This window comes from Hippocampus guttulatus, chromosome 4, assembly GCF_054856545.1.
Source record: "Hippocampus guttulatus isolate MCC_2025c chromosome 4, RoL_Hgut_1.0, whole genome shotgun sequence".
In the NCBI taxonomy this organism is placed as follows: domain Eukaryota; kingdom Metazoa; phylum Chordata; class Actinopteri; order Syngnathiformes; family Syngnathidae; genus Hippocampus; species Hippocampus guttulatus.
In genome coordinates this window covers 7353451-7372152 of record NC_141264.1, presented here as the reverse complement: position 1 = coordinate 7372152, position 18702 = coordinate 7353451, and the positions used below count along the sequence as shown (strand labels likewise).

Genomic DNA, 18702 nt, shown 5'->3' with positions numbered 1-18702 from the left:
AATTGAACACTCCATATTGTCCCCAGGTGTGATTGTGACTGTGAATGATTGCTTGTCTCCGTGTGCCCTGCGATAGGTTGGCAACAAGTTCAGCACGCCCCGCGACTCTCGTGAGGATAAAGCGGTTCAGAAAATGGATGGAAGGACTACTTAGAAATGTATCTGGATGCAGATTATTTTCCTCTGGGCTAACACTTGACGATATAAAATTGAGTAAATTCAACAAAAAAATTTCCAATGTAAATGGCTGAACATGGGGACTTACACTGTAGATCTGCACTTAAAATAGATGAAGTAAAAATACTCTGCCAAAATGACTCAGTAGTAATTCAGGCTTGGTTTTTGACAGTATTCAGCCATCTTAAAAATGCCTCCTTTTTATGTCCAAACCTGAACCTGATGACATCAACACAGGAACAATGCGAGACGAATGCTATTGTTTACTTCTTTAGCATTCTTTAGCTTTTCTGCTTGGCTCTCGACGAAGGCGGACGCTTTTTGCTCAGATCCTGCCCTCACCCCCACCCTCTCCTTGCTCGCCACTTAGTCTTTGTGCTGTCTTTGTCTAACTTTTCCTAGCCTCCTACCGTATTTTCATCCAAAGGACTAATCATGGAATTAGTTGGCTGGTCTCTCGATGCAATCGACAAAATTTTTTCGACGAAAAGAGCAGGCAGTGGGGAGCCTGCTTGCCCCCCGGGGACATTTGCTGCCGGATACGCCCTTGATCCATGGAGGAAGTGGAGAATGGCGTGCCCGTCAATACTGTCCGTTGAGGATGTGGAAGACATCTACATTATCGGCCTTTTGATAACAGGTATGCTGCTGTTTGGTGTTGGCAGCTTTCTGTTCTATCGCAAAATTCAACCGACGGGAGCGGCTTTATTGGAAGGGAAGAAGCTGCCGGTCATTCTGGATGGTTTGGCGCGAGTGTCCAACACTCAGACTCAAGCGGTGACTGAGCTCAACCGCAATTTGATGCGGTTTTGGAGCGACTCCGTACGATCGACAACAACATGGAGAAGTTGGAATCCGCGCTGCGGAAAGAGATTGCGGATTTGGCTGATCGGCGCCATTGAAGAGATACAGGCCACGGACTCAAGGCTGTCTGAAATTGTTGGCGGCCGTCCCTCCAAAACAAACAACGCTATCTGGCCCTTTCCCCTGAATGGAAGTACGCATGGAATCTAGGGCCCCCACCATCACCCCCCTCCTTCTCGGCCATGGACTGATAAGCCGGGACTGTCTTCATGAGCAGACCTCGACGAAGCAGCTATGACCTGTACACGCATACACATACACAACTGGACAACCACACGCGCATACACATCCTTATTATCACCGTCTTCATCGCTCCGATTCTTTTTCCCCCGTGACGTGGTTCGATCTGCAGAGCGCTCGTGTGTCCGTGCAGCTGGTCAGGACGGCCGCATCGCGGTCACCCCCTCCCCCCCCCCCCCCCCTTCCCATTCATCCTCCCCCTTATTACATGTTATGTCTTGTGACTTGTTGTAACTGTCATATGCTTATTTATGTGCTAGGGTCTTTTTTTATCCTGGACTTAAATTATCCTCAGAAGAGGATAGTTCGAGCGTGGTTTTTTTTCCCCTCTCCCTACCCAGCGTTTTCCTTTCTGAATTCTGACTGTAATTTCCCCATTGCGGGACAAATAAAGGGATATCTTATCTTTACCGAGCAGTATTGGGAAAGTTCATTTTCGATGCAAACTAGTTCAAAATTCAGTTCACAATTTTAGTATTTCGATTATTAACAATTCAAAATTTTGAAGTCAGTTCACTGTTCCAAAAATATGTTCCCCGAGCTATTACCCTAATGATATTGGCATTTCATCATTGTTTTCACCAAAGATGTGCATTCCGTCTGTCCGTCCCAGTGGACGGACAGACGGAATGTCCTTTTTTTTAAAGGACGGACTAAGCAAGGAGCGAAAGTAGGTTTTCGTGCCTCCATGTCGTCGTCAAGTACCTACGGACACCCATTTCACTAATGACTGACAGAAACACACCCAGCCTGTCCTGTGTCTGCGATCCGGCAATACACTAATCAGACCGAATATGAAATATCACGTGCCGCTTGTTTTGTGCGTGTTCACCATGATTGCATGTGGGAGGGAGTGACTTCACTTTGCTTCAAGGGGACAAGAGGAAGAGCACTCATCCTCTGTCCAAAAATAGTTTACACATCGCCATTCAGTCTGGTGACTGACGGGGGTTGTGTTGCCAGCTAAATGCTATCTTGGTTGCCACTTTAACGGTTGTAAACAATCCATTGCAATCACAAGATACTCCCAGACAGTTAAGAAGGCTGGCTGTGTTTTATACCTCCCTGTCCCATCCCACCCTACCTCCTCAAAAACATGAGGAAAACTGTGTTAAGATAAGATAAGATATCCTTTATTAGTCCCACACTGGGGAAATTTACAGCCTCCAGCAGCAAGAATGTAGGCAGAAAGAAGAAGAAAAAACAAACAAACACCGTCCAATTAAGTGCAATATAAATACAAAATGGATAAATCGCAGTGCTATTTACAGTTGTTTTCCACATCATTTAATTATTAAATATTATTGTTGCTATTTTTTATTCAGCAGCCTGACAGCAGTTGGTAGGAACGAGCGTCGGTATCTCTCCTTCTTGCAGCGCGGGTGTAACAGTCTCTGACTGAAGGAGCTACCTAGTGCTGTCAGGGCGGGCTGGAGAGGGTGGGAGGGACTGTCCATCATAGCTTTTAGCTTAGTTAGCATCCTTCTGTTGCCCACCTCCTCCAGAGTGTCAAGGGAGCAGCCCAGGACAGAACTGGCCTTCCTGACCAGTCGCTCCAGTCTCTTTCTGTCCCGGGCCGAGATGCTGCCTGACCAGCAGACAATGCCATAATGGATGGCCGAGGCCACCACTGAGTTATAGAAAGTCTTAAGGAGCGACCCCTGAACCCCAAAAGACCTCAGTTTCCTGAGTAGGAAGAGTCGGCTCTGTCCTTTCCTAATCAGGTTGTCCGTGTTTGTAGACCAGTCCAGTTTGTTGCTCAGAAGAACACCTAAGTACTTGTAGGAGGTCACCCTCTCTATGTCCATACCCTGGATGTTCATCGGTGCCGGTGAGGACTGTTTCCTGCAGAAATCCACAACCAACTCCTTAGTTTTCCTAGGGTTGATCTGGAGGAGATTCTGCTGGCACCAGTCCACAAAGTCCTTCGTCATTCCCTTGTACTCCCGATCGTCCCCCTCTGTAATGAGGCCAACAATCGCAGAGTCATCGGAGAACTTCTGAAGGTGGCAGTTTGGAGTGGCGTGTCTGAAGTTCGAGGTGTAGAGGATGAACAGGAATGGAGCCAGTTAATTGAATGGTTTGTTGTTGTTGTTTTGTAATAAGGAATTGTAACAAAAATACACTTGAATAAAATCTCTAAAGTAATGTCCATCCATCCATTTTCTGATCCGCTTGTTCTCATTAGGGTTGGGGGCGTGCTTGAGCCTATCCCAGGCGTCTTCGAGCAGAAGATGTATGCTTTCGATCATTCCATTAACCTACCATGCGTGATTTTGCAATGTGTAAGGAAACCGGAATACCCAGAAAAAAACTCCACACAGTAAAATACAAGTACATAATAAAATATATCATGTAGATATATACTGTAATAAAATTAAATATATGGTATTTTGAATCATTAACTTTTCTAATTGCTTTCTTTGATCCTTAAATACAACTCTCCTGTAGTATACAATTGTTGATCAAAATGGTCAATTTTGATCAACAGCATTACAGGCCTCGGCATTATCAGCCATCTCGTTACCTCTGCGTCCCGCGTCCAAGACACATAATTGTCCTGCCAGATGCACAGTTTCAAATAATTTGCGTTTTTGGGACGCAAGGAAATTTCTTCGTCAAAAAAAAAAAAAAAATACCTACGGTAAATCTTTTTTTCCACCAATGAACGCAGTTTTACAATCGCCGCCATTGTTGTTTTGATCTCGCGTGACCAGATTTCCGTTCTCGCGAGACGAGATTGGCAAGATCGGCCTTCACTTCATGTAGCAGATGATTGCCAAGTTGTGTAACGTTAAAACAAGTGTTGCGAACAAGTGTTGCAAAAGTTTATTGTGGAGATATAAACTCAAAGACTGAACCATGGCATGAAATATGAACCTATTTCTCAGCAAATCTTGTATGCCTGAATTATTAAAATTTTTGCAGCATTTGTTGATAAGAAGTAAACCTATTATAAATGTATATTGTTGCTGTTTGTGTTATTATCATATGCAATTGAATAAGTATACCATTTCAGAATTCGAAATTTGGGACTCTTTCAATCAGGAGTGGGAAATTATTTTCCCGGGGGGACCAAAAGAGAAGCAGAAAATATTGTGGCGGGCCAGGCCAAAAGTTAGAAATCTACTCCCGATTTCAATTTTATTTCTACGTTGAAATAAGTTAATGACATTGTTTACAGAAGCTGATAAGAGTATGTAATGGTCAGCACAAGATACGGTACATATAAAAACTGTATATGTTGACAGTCCATACCAAACATCAACAGAACAAAAGCATGAAAGTATTACCATTCTTTTTTTTTTAAATGAGAACAGTAAAACAACTGTGGTATATGACCTGTATGAACGTCCAAGTATGTTAACAACATACTGTACATGTGTGACAACACAAGCAACAAAGTGCAACAATATATTGCCCAAAAACTGCCGCATACAGTACAGGTATATGACAAAATCTAACAAAGTTAGGACTATTTGCGACAAAATGAGACAAAATGAGTAAAAGACTGGGTGGCTTTCTTTCCACTCACTCAGTGTCTCGAACTTGACCTCCCCTTGATCACCACACAAGACAGCGTTGCTCAGCTGATGTCATGCAACGAACTTTTGAACCCAGCCACGGGACGCTTCGAAGTCTTCGATGCCCATAGCGCTATGGAACTTGATTGCTCTCGTATTAGCGATCCAGTTTGCGGAAAGGTTTTAGCACGATAACAGTCAAACCATTCCAGGAAACGTTTATTCACTCGACTGTCCGTCGAGCCGCAAGCAATTCACTCTGAGCATGGAAACAGCCAGAATCGGACTGAGCAAGAATCGCTTCCTCGTTTTTTTAAAGTCTCATAGATTTGAGTTTTTCAGACTCCGAGCGTCTCCTGAATGTTTCGTACTTTGTAACCCGCTTCGTTTAATCAGGAACACTTCACTTTCTCTTCCGCGGCCTTGACTGTTCCTCTTCCTTTGGATGCCATGATCGACAGGACGCAAAAATGTTCGCAACATCCAGTAAAACTGCAATAAAGAGTCACTTGCATGTTGCCGTTTTGGATGCAATGATTGAAAATAGCGGCGCGGACACACTTAGTCCATCGTATCGAGCGGACTTACTTGAGTTGCCGCTACTGCGGGCTTCCGTATCGTCTCCCCTCCCTCCATGTGCTCTGCAACTTCAAGTGACTGCGCCACCTGGCATTGAAATGCCTGTCATTACAAGTCCAAATGAAATGAATGCAATCATTTACATTTACTTTAATTGTGTACTGTACCAACCTTCGGCGGGCCGGATTAAAAAGACCAATGGGCCTGATCCGGCCTGCGGGCCGTAGTTTGCCCACCACTGCTCTGAATGCATAATGTGACTCATACTTTTCTGATCAGCAAGTCCCTGGGACTCGCAGGGCTCAAACTGTAAAATTATCACTGCATCACTGTATACATATATATATATATATATATATAATCACTGTATATATATACTGTATATATGCACTCACTAGCCGTGAATCTTACCGCATGGTACTGCTGCAGTCACTGCTTTCACCACCACAAACTGTAAGCCCCCAAAGGTTTTTACAGTCAGTCAAGATTTGAACGGTTGGTTGACTTTATTTTTAAGTTATGTGTGTGTCATCATCACCCACTGAGTTTGAAAAGAGTAGCAAGCTAATTTTGACAAAATAAGGTCTAGAATTATAGATGACTGTTTTCGAATGGGGGGGAATGGTGGGCAACTGGTTAGCACGTTCACCTCATAGAAACGAGGGTTTCGATTCTGGGCTCTGGCCTTCTTGTGTGCACTTTGCATGTTCTTCCTGGACCTGCGTGGGTTTTCTCCGGGTGCCCTGGTTTCCAATGCATGCCAGATTCATTGATAGTTTAATATTATACAGCTATATTGTCCCTAAGTATGATTGTGAATGTAATGTAGTATGTGCTTTGGTGCAATAAAGGTTGGGGGAAAACTGATTTATATCACATCTTCAACAGTAGACATGATGAAAATGCAGCACGTGTGGTGAACAAACTGTTGTTTTTGATATCATATTGATCGCATATCTCAATTTAAAAAAAGACCTTTAAAAATCGACCTGTCAAAAAGAAATCCTGTTTTTTGCTCCTCTCTTTGAACGCCTCGTCGCCCTTTTTCTTGAGATAATAATACCAAGATAATTTGTCTGATATTTCAAATCGAATGGCTTGCGGGTTGGTGCTGGGAGGGGGGGGGGGGCAGGACGTGGCTTTGACAGTGACGTCAGGTCCCGCTGAAGCCGACAGACCTCCCATTGGAGCGGCGGAAGCTTTTTAAAGGAGCGGGCATGGTTCGCTGGTTGGTCTGCTGACGGCTCTTCGTCGCTCCATCGAGGCCCAGCGGGGAGACTGCGACAGCCTTTGGGCTGGCAGTCAAGAGGTGAGATTTAAAGCGCATTTGACGTGTAAGCGCCTCGGGAAACAAACGCGGAGAAAGAGAAAAGAGGTTAACAAGCAAACGGGTGCTTGTTTGAAAAGAAACAAAACAACACTATTCATGTATAGCTATAGTCATGTGGGTAATATACGATGGCATTTATTCTGTTTGTCTTTCTTTGACTGCAGTTTCTTGTTGTGTCCCTCGGTTTAGATGTGATGAAGACGAGGAGGCGCTCCACCTACGGCGATATCAACAGGTATTTGAAGCTGGACTGCGCACTGCACATGCATGCATGCGCGTGACACTTACGTCGCAATGGTACTTACAGGCAGTATTGATCTCGCTAATGGTGGGCACCTCAATTAGCAATTATGGCAGCAGAGTGATTAGATTGGAGGAAAGCTCGCCTGGAGACCCAAGCAGAGTGCAACCTGCTGGTGACCTGCAATGGATTAGCAGCAGCCTTTTTGGTCACCCTGGGGTCAAATGACACCCGCTCAATATTTTATTATTATTACCATTCCTTTATTTTTGAAATAATAACGTTGCAACCCTGTTTTAAAATCAATAGATAAACAAAAATCTGACTGAAAGAACCTGTGTGCAGGAGGAGCATGCTGTGTGACTATAACTGTAATGAATCTCAGCTAAGCGTGTAATCGTTGTGATTGAACCCTGCTGGAAACACTAAAAAGAATCTTTATTTTAGTCTTGAACGCCGTGATGAAATGACAGCGTTTATGAACGTCAGACGGGGCGGTGCATGTTTACCCAGTAGACTGGATGAGTGTATAAATTGACATTTCAGCACCGCTGAGGAGAACAGCTCCTTACATCTGGCCAGATGTCTCACAGGAACAAGAGTGAACGTAAACAAAATGCACTTGATTTTCAAAACACACTGACAGCTTATACTGCCAAAGCAACTCATTCATAGTGCACAGTGGGTATGTGGTAGTCGATATGAAGACTTGAAGTGATTGCAGGCTAGTGATGACAGCTTGAGAGGTGTGAAGATGTACCATGCATATTATTTATTTTGTCACAGACCCAAATCAGTGGGAGTGAATACCAACTGGGGATGTGTCAGTGACCGGCTGTCACCTTCTGGAAGGGTCAGCTGTGTTAAAATGGAAGCTTGTGCTGTGACACTTGTTCCTATCTACATAATAATATTAACCCCCAAACAGTGTCAACATGTGCATGGGCACCATTGTGAGGTTTGAATAGGCCATGAAAAGCACATCTGTACTGCATATACGGCGTACCGTATCCCCCCACCACACACACACACACACACACACACATGTATGCATGCACCTAATGGTGTGACACAGCACCTACAATGCGCAACCCTGACAGACATTCTGTGCTAACAGGTGTTCAAACAGGCCATGCAGTACATTCTTCCAATTATTGCAATTAGATGCTGCCTGGTTACCATTCCATAATGTACAACTGCTGTGGTGGACAGAAATAATGGGGGGGGGGGGGGGGGACTGCAGGAGAGAAAGCAAAGGAGAGGAGAGAGGTAGCAAAAGCCTTCATTTTTGACAAGATATACTGTATATACTGTATATATATATAAATCATTCTAGTTCAATCTAAATGTTATACCTACTCGACTTTCTTTCATTTCCTGAGTCATTATCAGTGTGAGAAGTTTGCTTGAAATAATACTTTTTTTAAGAAACTTTAACAGTGCTAGATTTTCTTTTCTTTTCAGATTTTTTTTTTCTAAACACCCTTTTTGGGCATGCTGGAGCAATTGCTGCTATTTAGTGAAATTGTTGTGTTTGTGCTTGCAGATGCACGGCATACTGATTAGAAAGGGTGCAGCCTGTAAAGATAGCACACTGGAGGGAGCAAATGTGAACGCGAGAATGAAAAAGCGATTAACGCTGCAGGTGATGGTTATTACAGATTAATCTGCAGATTATTTTCCATGATTAATTGATTGCTTGGTGAGGCGTCAGGAAAAACCACAGGCGTCACAACTGGGCTCAAATGTATTTGGTTTATGGTGACATGATTTTAATTTTTCTTTAGCGACATCCACATTAAACCCTTTTTGCACAGTCGAAAGTCAATTTAATTGCTGCCAATTAATTTTAATCATGTAGCCAACAGTCATTTTAAGAATCGAAATAGTTTTTTTGGGGAAAGTAGGCCATACAATATAACGATAGCCAATATAAGAGCTGCAGTAAACAAAGTAAACTTGCTTGGGCCTTTAATGAATAGTAATTGCAATAATTGAGGAATATGTTTACTGTTGTGGTTGCAGGACATGTAAAACTGCACGGTCTCATTATGCATGTCTCAATATCAGAAGCAATTCTCGGTCTGTGGCCAGTCAGTCTATTGGTGGTGGAAGAGGTTTGACCAGCGTCTCGCAATCTCTCAGCCAGCGTAGAACACACACATATATTTCTTATTCAATTGCGATGAGGGAACATGTTGATTTGAGGAATGATTGAGCTGTCATACTTACGGGAGAGCAGAGGGCAATCACAGCGGCCGCCGTCTTATCAGGGAGACCGAGAAACAGAACAAAAAGATAACAGGGTGCCATAAAGTGTGACAGCAAAGAGTGACACGTTCGCACCCTCGCTTGTGTTTGCGTGTGCGTGCACGTGAAGTGAGCATGCGAGATTTGCTCCACGCCGAGGCCGAGATGTTTGTGGCAGCTGTCGGCCTTGTTTGAACAACAATCACAATCAGCCGCAGAAGAAGAAGCCGAGCGTGTGGCTGTGACAGTGCTGGTGGGGGATGCTGCCAACAGTAAGCGTGCGCGCGCACGTGTATACACACACACACACACACACACACACACACACACACACACACACACACATACACACACACACACACACACTCACTGAACTTTCTGCTGTCCCTTGTCCTCACCCCGCACTTGGTGTTGCCGCCTGCCCGCCTGCAACCAGTTGCTCCCTCCATTCTCATCTGCCGTTTGCTGAAGGGCCAGCGCAGCTAAGGCAGGAACAGGATGAAAGCTCTTCTACTTTGCCTTCCCGCCAAAGTTATTATCGCATCTTTTTTTTTTAAACAACGCGACTTCAAAAACCATTTTGTATGCCGGTGTAAACAAAGTGTTCTTGTATGAATGCTTTGCGCAGATCAAATTGACGCTGTACAAAAAAATAATATGACACTTTTGTAAGTCCTGATTATAACGTTGGTATTCAGACAACAACAATTAAGAGGGAAAATTCGGATAAAATAACACAACATATTTTTTTTTCTTTATTGTTTGGGGAGCGCTCATTCCAGTCATTATTTTCCAAAGTAAAAGCAAATGCTTTTTTCTTTCAACACAAAGATAATCAGTCCACTTTCATGGAGGACTACAGAAATTCAATATTTACTGCAGAGACGCTGAAATACTTTGGACAATTTTAAATTAAAACAATTCATCAATTATGAAAACAATTATGTATTCATGTGATAACAAATTACTTATGGATTCATAGATTAATATTTGCACCTCTAATTCTTTGACGACTTGGCACACAGGTCAAGGAAGAGCCGACTGACGTGGCTGCTACTGTAGATGGAGTATATTTGCACAAACAGTGGAAATGGTTGAGAACAAAGTCAGAGTGAGGATAATGGAAAGGTTATCCACTTCAATCAATCATTGACTGAAATCGTGCATTTCCACAACTGAGACTCTCCACCCTTGGCATTTTAACTTTTCGTCCACAAATGAAATTATAAATATACTTAATTTCTATCTATCTATCTATCTATCTATACGACCAAATTATAAATGGAACACTGAAACTGCACAATGTAACTCCAAGTGTTCCCTATATATGTATATTTTTAGCGCACATATATATATATATACAGTATATATATATATATATATATGTGTGTGTGTGTGTGTGTGTGTGCGTGTGTGTGTGTGTGTGTGTGTGTGTAATAAAATACACTGCTTTGAGCAGATGTGCTTGATGTGGTGTTTACCGAGGAACAGAGGAATTAAAGTTTTGTTGTGTAAGCTCTCATGTACTCTCTCTCACTCATGAAAAGTAGTCGCAGAACCGCGCACACAACGCGGCAGTTCAGTCGGGTTCAGCCACGTCGCTCGATGTGCGGCCAGCCCAAGGATCGTGATCCAAGTTTATTTCTACACAATAATATTGCGATCGCTGCCGTAATCTGTATTGATGGGAATAGTATTGGCACTGCCTCTTGCCCCAATGCAAAGTTCCCAGAGATCAACATGCACATTTTAATGCAATACAATTTAACCTTTGCTGTATAAATCTGAGGAAAATATGTAATATTTCTTGGCATCCCACCCCCCACTGGCCTCTCCCTTCCCCATGACCTCCCATCCCATCCGCCGCATCTTCACCTTTTGTCTCCTCTCTTTACTCTTTCTCATTCATCACGTTGGTTCCCTTTCCCTCACCTGTTTGAAGGGCAACTTTAACCCATTGTTTGATGTGGCCTTATTGAAAGTAGATGTGAAGGCTCAGGGGGGTTAGCCGGCCGGGGCCTTTGGATGGAGAAGGGTCACCTGCGGATGAGACAGAAGAAAGGCGGAATTGAAGAAGAGGGGGGTGGATAGCAACACGCTTCCTAATGGTAATCACGGGGATTTGGAAGTAAAAAGCAATGTCTATTGTTTTAACCGTCTGTATGTTGAAAATATGGTTATCGTCTTTCCAACATATAGGCGTTGTTTATGATACATATATTTTTTATGATTTCATGGTTACATTGGGGTGATGTTGTCTCATTTAATTCAATCCAGTATCTACAATATCAGCACATTATACCCGGAGGAGTTTCAAATTTTTCCATTACTTGTCAAAAACACCTCTCAATAGTGTGCAGTGCTGTTCTACACTGAACTGCACACACAACACCTTCACAGTTGAGGTTCTTGAATGCCACTTGCAAACTCCTCAGCATTATTTTTTAGGATGTACCTTCACACCTATGCTCAATTTAGATTATACATAATATACATTGCAAAAAAAAATAAAAAATACAAATAAATTCTCAAGACAAAAAGTGTGATTTAGAGGGTTGGTGATGTTCATTTTTGATAGGAGATAATATTCCCATTACGCTGTGACGACATTTTAGAAACCCAAAGGTAGTGTATGTGTGAGGATTTATCCAAGCTGAATGTGATCTAATGACTCTTGCACAAATACAAACAGGAAACATTGCACTGAATTGAAAATGAACTTTACCTTAATTAGTTTGAGACAGAACTAACAATTTCTTGAGATAACGTTACGTCTTTTTATGAGTAACCACAACTCTAATTTTGCCACTCACAGGTCACGGCTGACTTCCACTGCGACTTTGCCGTCCACCTGCTCGCTGTGAGTAACTCTCAGCATGTTCACCATCTGGTGCCTCCTTCTCCCCCACACGGTATTGCGTTCCTTCTCAAACTACAGTGGAGCTTGCCAGTGTGAATGCATTGCAGTTTTATTTTCTATGAATGTCACACATTTTTTGCAATTTTATTCATGTGTGAGTATGCGCCCGCAGGTCTGAAGCATGTCCAACCTTGTGTATGTGTGTGTGTGTGTGTGTTTGTGTTATCTTCCAATCCTGTCAATAGTGCCCTATGTATCCATCCCATATTGCGGTCGGCATGGTTACTGGGGTCACTTATCACAGAGGGTCGCGGCAGATCAAACAGGTGTTCATCTCCATGATGTTTTTCCTCGACAACGGTTGCTAGGAACCTTTGTTGCAAATATAACGGAGGTGCTTGTCACCAGTGGTGAAAAGCAGCAGGCATGCAAAAATATTGTCTCTTTGTCCCTTACAGTTTGAACTTAGGGATAAAGGCAACTTGCTTTGAGCCACTGCAACATTTTTCTCCTTATTTTGTATGAATTGTATTTGTTTTATGACTGAATAATCCTCATACGTGTGTGTGCGTGTGTGTGTGTGTGTATATATATATATATATATATGTATATATATGTGTGTGTGTGTGTATATATATTTAATATATAATATATATTTAAATACAGTCAAACCTCGGTTTTCGACCAGAATCCGTTCCAGAAGGCTGTTCGAAAACCAAAACCATGTTCTCCATTATAATTAATGTAAAAAATTAATGTGTCAACTTTTTTAAAAGCATTTTTAAACCATTTTACATCATAAACTGTATACACATGTAATAAGAGAGCAGGTAATATGTAAAATACTCTACAAACAAACTACAAACATTTTGTATGTTTTATTTTTACCAATTTTAACAAACATTGCCATTGTAACATAAAAATTGAAGTAACATCTCTCTCTCATCGTGACAATTGTAGATTGCATTCTTTTACACCTTGAATTTATAAACCCAAAAGTAATGGCTGTAACCTTGGACGCTCTCTCTGCAACCCTACACTACGGTATGAGGTAGCATCCCTCCATCCATTTTCTGAACTGCTTTATCCACACCAGTCCAGTCTCGTTAAGTTTGCTGGGGAAGACATTCCTCAGCCTTGATGAGATTTTCAAACTCAACTTTAAACTTTTCAGCAGCTTCCTTGTCTGAACTGGCTGCCTCCCCATGACGAATCACTTCTTTTCCTCAACTTTTCGAACCATCCTCTGCTTGCTTTAAAATCAAACCCTTCTGGAGCAATGCTAGGATTCTTTTTTTTAATCAAATCTCTATACAATTGTCTTGTTTTGCCACAAATCGTATCTTGGCTCAGACTGTTCCCTGCTCACTGTTTCTCATTTATAAAAATAAGCAAAGGTTTCTCCACTTCCTCTGATATTTGTGGCCTTTGTTTGCTAAACACACGAGATCCTTCAGCCACATCACTGACATTAAGATGGTCTTTCTTTTTTAGGATGCTGCTGATTTTGGCATGCCGAACTCCTGAGCCAACACCGACACACGCACACCTGATTCATATTGTACTATCAAATCTTTCTTAAGTTCAATAGTTTTGCACACTATTTTCCTCTTTTTTCACCAGCTTTACTACTTCCACTTGCTTCCTTTGGTGCCATGCAGAAATAACAGTCCAATTTGCGTAGACCTCAACAAACACGTCTGCTTTTTTTTTTTTGGAATCTTTATTGAACATGTCTGCTCACAATGGACGATCTTAAAAAAGAAAAAACTTTGTTGAACACGTCTGCTCACAATGGATGCGTCACTTCTTTGTCTACTCGAGGAAGCGTCATTTCGTCATGTAAAAAGTCGAGAGTGTCGAGTGGCGCATTCAAGTGCGCTCAGTGAGGTCGAGAACCGATTTTCAGTCGTAATCCGAGGCATAACATTTTTTTACATTTTTGGTTGAGAACAGAGTCGTTCGAAAACCGAGGTATATATATATATATATATACATTAAATTGTCCCTAGGTGTGAGTGTGAGCGCGCATGGTTGTTCGTCTCTGTGTGCCCTGCGATTGGCTGGCAACCGGTTCAGGGTGTCCCCCGCCTACTGCCCGAAGACGGCTGGGATAGGCTCCAGCACCCCCCGCAACCCTAGTGAGGATTAAGCGACTCGGAAAATGGATGGATGGATATATACACATAGATATAAAATCCTCATCTCACCCCTTGGGTGGTGTCCGTCCACCATTCAGCTCGGGTCCTCTACCAGAGGCCAGGCAGCTTGAGGGTTTTCTGGACTGAGATGTCCGATGTTGTTCCTGGGATCTATTGCAACCATTCATCCAGTTTGGGGGTCAATGCCCCGAGTGCTCTGACCACCACAGGCACGACTGTCGGCTTTACCTTCCAGGCTCTCTCCAGCTCCTCTCTGAGCCCTTGGTATTTCTCTAGTTTCTCGTGTTCCTTCTTTCTGATGTTTCCATCACTTGGGACCGCTACATCCACTACAACGGCTTTCCTCTGCCCTTTATCTATGATCACGATATCTGGTTGGTTCGCCATTAACCATCTTGTCAGTTTGTATCTGGAAGTCCCACAGGATCTTCGCTCGGTCATTTTCCACCACCTTTGGAGGTGTTTCCCATTTTGACCTTGGGATTTCCAGTCCATACTCCGCACAGATGTTTCGGTAGACTATGCCAGCCACCTGGTTATGGCGTTCCAGCATCTTACACCCTGCAGTTATGTGTTGGATCGTCTCAGGTGCCTCTTTGCACAACCTACACGTTGGGTCTTGTCTGGTGTGGTATATCTGGGCCTCAATGGCTCTGTTGCTCAGGGCCTGCTCGTGAGCAGCCAGGATGAGTGCTTCTGGCATGTCCTTCAGGCCAGCCCTCTCTAGCCACTGATAGGACTTCTTGAGATCAGCCACTTCAGTTATGGTCCGGTGGGACATCCCGTGTAGGGGCTTGTCCTCCCATGATGGTCCCTCTTCCAGCACCTTATCCTCTGTTCCCCATTGTCTGAGACATTCTCTGAGTACGTCATCCATTGGAGCATTGTACTTGATGTATTCATGGAGCTTGGATATTTCATCCTGGACAGTGGCTCTCACACTCACTCGTCCCCGGCCTCCTTCCTTATGACTTGAGTACAGTCTCAGGGTGCTCAATTTGGGATGGAACCCTCCATGCATGGTTCGGAGCCTTACGGACTTAACATCCGTGATCTGAATCTCTCTCTTTGGCCACCTTATTATTTCTGCAGGGTATCTGATCACTGGCAGGGCATAGCTGTTTATTGCCCGGGTCTTATTCTTGCCATTGAGCTGGCTTCTTAGGACTTGCCTCACCTGCTGGAGGTTTTGGCCGTCGCCGCTTTCCTTGTTGCCATTTCGAGGTTGCCATTGGCTTGTGGTATACCAAGGTACCTGTCGCTGTCCTCAATGTCTGCTATTGTTCCTTCAGGGAGTGAGACCCCTTCGGTGCGGACTACTTTACCTCTCTTAGCCACCAGCCGATTGCATTTCTCAGGCCCGAATGACATCCAGATGTCACTGCTGTCGATCCTGGTTGTGTGGATCAGGGAGTCTATGTCCCTTTCGCTCTTAGCATACAGCTTTATGTCATCCATGTAGAGGAGGTGACTGATCGTAGCTCCATTTCTGAGGCGGTATCCATAGCCAGTCTTGGCAATTACTTGGCTCAGGGGGTTCAGTCCTATGCAGAACAGCAGTGGGGGGAGTGCATCACCTTGGTATATGCCACATTTGATGGACACTTGGGTAAGTGGCTTGCCATTGGCTTCAAGTGTGGTTTTCCACATCCTCATCGAGTTCGCAACGAAGGCTCTTAGGGTCCTGTTCACCTTATACAACTCCAAGCATTCAGTGATCCATGAATGTGGCATCGAGTCATAGGCTTTCTAGTAATCAATCCAGGCTGTGCACAGGTTGGTACGTCGGGACCTGCAGTCTTGTGCGACTGTTCTGTCAACCAGGAGCTGATGTTTGGCTCCTCTGGTATCTCTACCAATGCCCTTCTGTGCTTCGCTCATGTATTGATCCATGTGTCCACTTATCTTCGCCGCAATGATGCCTGACATGAGCTTCCATGATGTGGAGAGACAGGTTATTGGCCAATAGTTGGATGGGACTGCACCCTTTGAAGGATCCTTCATGATCAGGATCGTTTGCCCTTTGGTTAGCCAACCTGGGTGAGTCCCATTCCTCAACAACTGGTTCATTTGTGCTGCTCGGCACTCATGGAGTGTTGTGAGTTTCTTTCGCCAGTAGGTGTGGACCATATCCGGCCCTGGTGCTATCCAGTTTTTCACATCTTACAATTTAAAAAAATTAAATGTGTTTTTTTTTTTTTTTAATGTCTTGAATTTGTAAAAAAATCACATTTTTATTTTTCACTAATGCAGGGTTTGGTGAACGTGCATATGAACTGGTTGGGTTCGGTACGTCCAGCAAGATTAAGAACCACTGCTCCAGTCACAAAGATTCTCTGAAGAAACGATTTGATTGGCTGAGTGGTCATGTGAGTTTCAATGCATTCATTTTGTGTTGATACATTTACGACCGAAATCAGCAGAATAGCTAGCCTACCGCCGCACAGGTTAGCGCATGGGTCGGCAAGAGTCATTTTGGACCAAGAAAACAAAAAACAAATATGTCTGGAGCCACAAAAATTAAAAGCCTTACTATGAAGGCAACACATGTTTTACGTAGCTATATGTATCTATATTCGCTAAATTAGCCTACTATCAAAATGACTAAATTGGCAACAAATACACAATGAGCCTTCACGATTAGATGTTTTTTTTTCCCTTGCAGTGCATCCTGTAGAGAAGGGGTGCCCAACCTTTTTTGACGGAAGATCTACTTTTCGATCACCCATCCTCCCGCGATCGACCCATTACCGATGGTAATTTGTACTTAATGGCGATTTTGTGTCATGTTTGTCCTCCTACAGAAACCATATGAAAACCAAAAATGGAATCCCCCCCCCCCACATCTTTTTCCATTTTCAAACATTTTTGAAAAAGCTCCAAGGAGCCGCGGGTTGCCGACCCCCGGGTTAGAGGGACAGCATACAGTGTTGGACATTTGCTGTTGCAATATTAGAATGACGCTCTGTAAGTTTGCGTTGGAGATCATTAGAGAAATGCACAAAATCTCGAGAGGGAGTTCTCACTATAAGGCTGGATGGCACAAGTGAGGTGAAATCAGTCAAGCGCATGCACACAAAACTGATCGTCTTCACGTCTGATTTCCCCTTACAGTATTTACAAGAAAATGAATTTTGACAGAAGGCCCTCTTCCCCTCGTGTTCAGTCAGCTGTTCGGTCCAAGTAGCCTCGTAAATCCATATTGACAAGAGCCTGTTGGTGGGTTATGGGGCGCAGCCCAGAGGAGTCTGTGAGAATGTATTGCCATTCTTCCCTGGTGCTTTCTTTTTTTTTCCTCTCCCACTTCCTCTTCCTCTCTGTCTTCCTTTCAGCATCTCCAGATGTCTCAGCTGCAGTCCTCATATAGCACCTTTCTTTTCTCTCACTGTCACTCCCCCCATTTCTCGCACGTCTCGCTAAATCCACCACTATTCCAAAGAAAGCCTCCTTGTCTTCCTTCCCCTCCCCTTCTGGCATTTGATGTTACTTTCTCTCCCGCTTCATAAGATGGCCTCTCGGGAGCTCTACTCGCCCCCCGTCTCACCTTTCTTTGCCTCAAGCAACACGGGGCCATTCTGCACCCTACCCGCTGTGTTTGACTTCACTCACCTTCCACCCCCCACACCCCCTCCGCCGTGGCGAGCCCTCGCCTCACGCTGCCGTGCACACGATGCTCCTCTAGCGAGAGGTGGAAGGTCCACTTGTTTTCTCTCTTCTTCCCCTCAGTGAGAGAGCTTTTCTTTCACCTTTTGAAAAGACACGTCCAAGGGTTGAAGATAGAAATGTGCTTTCATATTTCAACTGTCAGAAAATGATGCGCGTCAAGAAACAGTTCGCTAGAAGGCTTTGTGGACCCCTGTATATTTGTTGTTCAGCATTCTCCGATTGAGCCATTTGCTTACCTCTTTGGAAACCTGTTCCCCATTACAGTAATCTCCCCCCTGCATCGTGGAAGTTCCATTCCGGACAAAGTCTTTCATCACACGAATAATACCAACTCAAGAGCAATGGAGAACACAAAAATATTGGACAGTACTGTGTAACAGTGTGGCAATCTCTCTATGTTAACGGTAATGTAAACAACAGTTTATCCAAACGAACACCGTTTACATATCCTCTCACAACACACATCAATCATGCCCAAAAATGTGCACTATAAAGTCGATCTATTGCCATCGCTTTCTGTTTCAAAGCAGCTTTCCTCTTGTTCAATAAATGATAAAATGAAGTTGTGCGGACGACATCCTGGTCCTCATGTCGTTCATCCTCTTTTTCTTTCAAATTCGCACTGTCCCTGAGTTGTTTACCGTCTAGTGGTCAAGGTTAAAATCACACCCAGAAGAGACAAGATTTAGAACAAAATAAGAGTCACTAACTATACAATAAAAAAAAAATCCTTGCAACAGTGACACGACAAACCGACGATGGAGTATGATTTACTGTATGGGCAAAAAAAAAATAATAATAATAATTAT

General features: G+C 43.5%; 1 long non-coding RNA gene across 2 annotated transcripts; it reads left to right on the top strand.

Annotated features, from left to right (window-relative positions):
- Positions 1–6592: 6592 nt before the first annotated feature.
- LOC147205795 (uncharacterized) lies at positions 6593–18468 on the top strand. 2 transcript variants are annotated; one of them, XR_015100810.1, is made up of 7 exons: positions 6593–6693; positions 6904–6949; positions 11191–11313; positions 12021–12065; positions 16481–16596; positions 16893–16983; positions 18158–18468. It is a non-coding gene; the product is annotated as an uncharacterized LOC147205795 (long non-coding RNA). The 2 variants fall into 2 exon arrangements; XR_015100809.1 differs by lacking the exons at positions 6593–6693; positions 6904–6949 and having other exon boundaries at positions 8206–11313.
- The last annotated feature ends 234 nt before the right edge of the window (positions 18469–18702 follow it).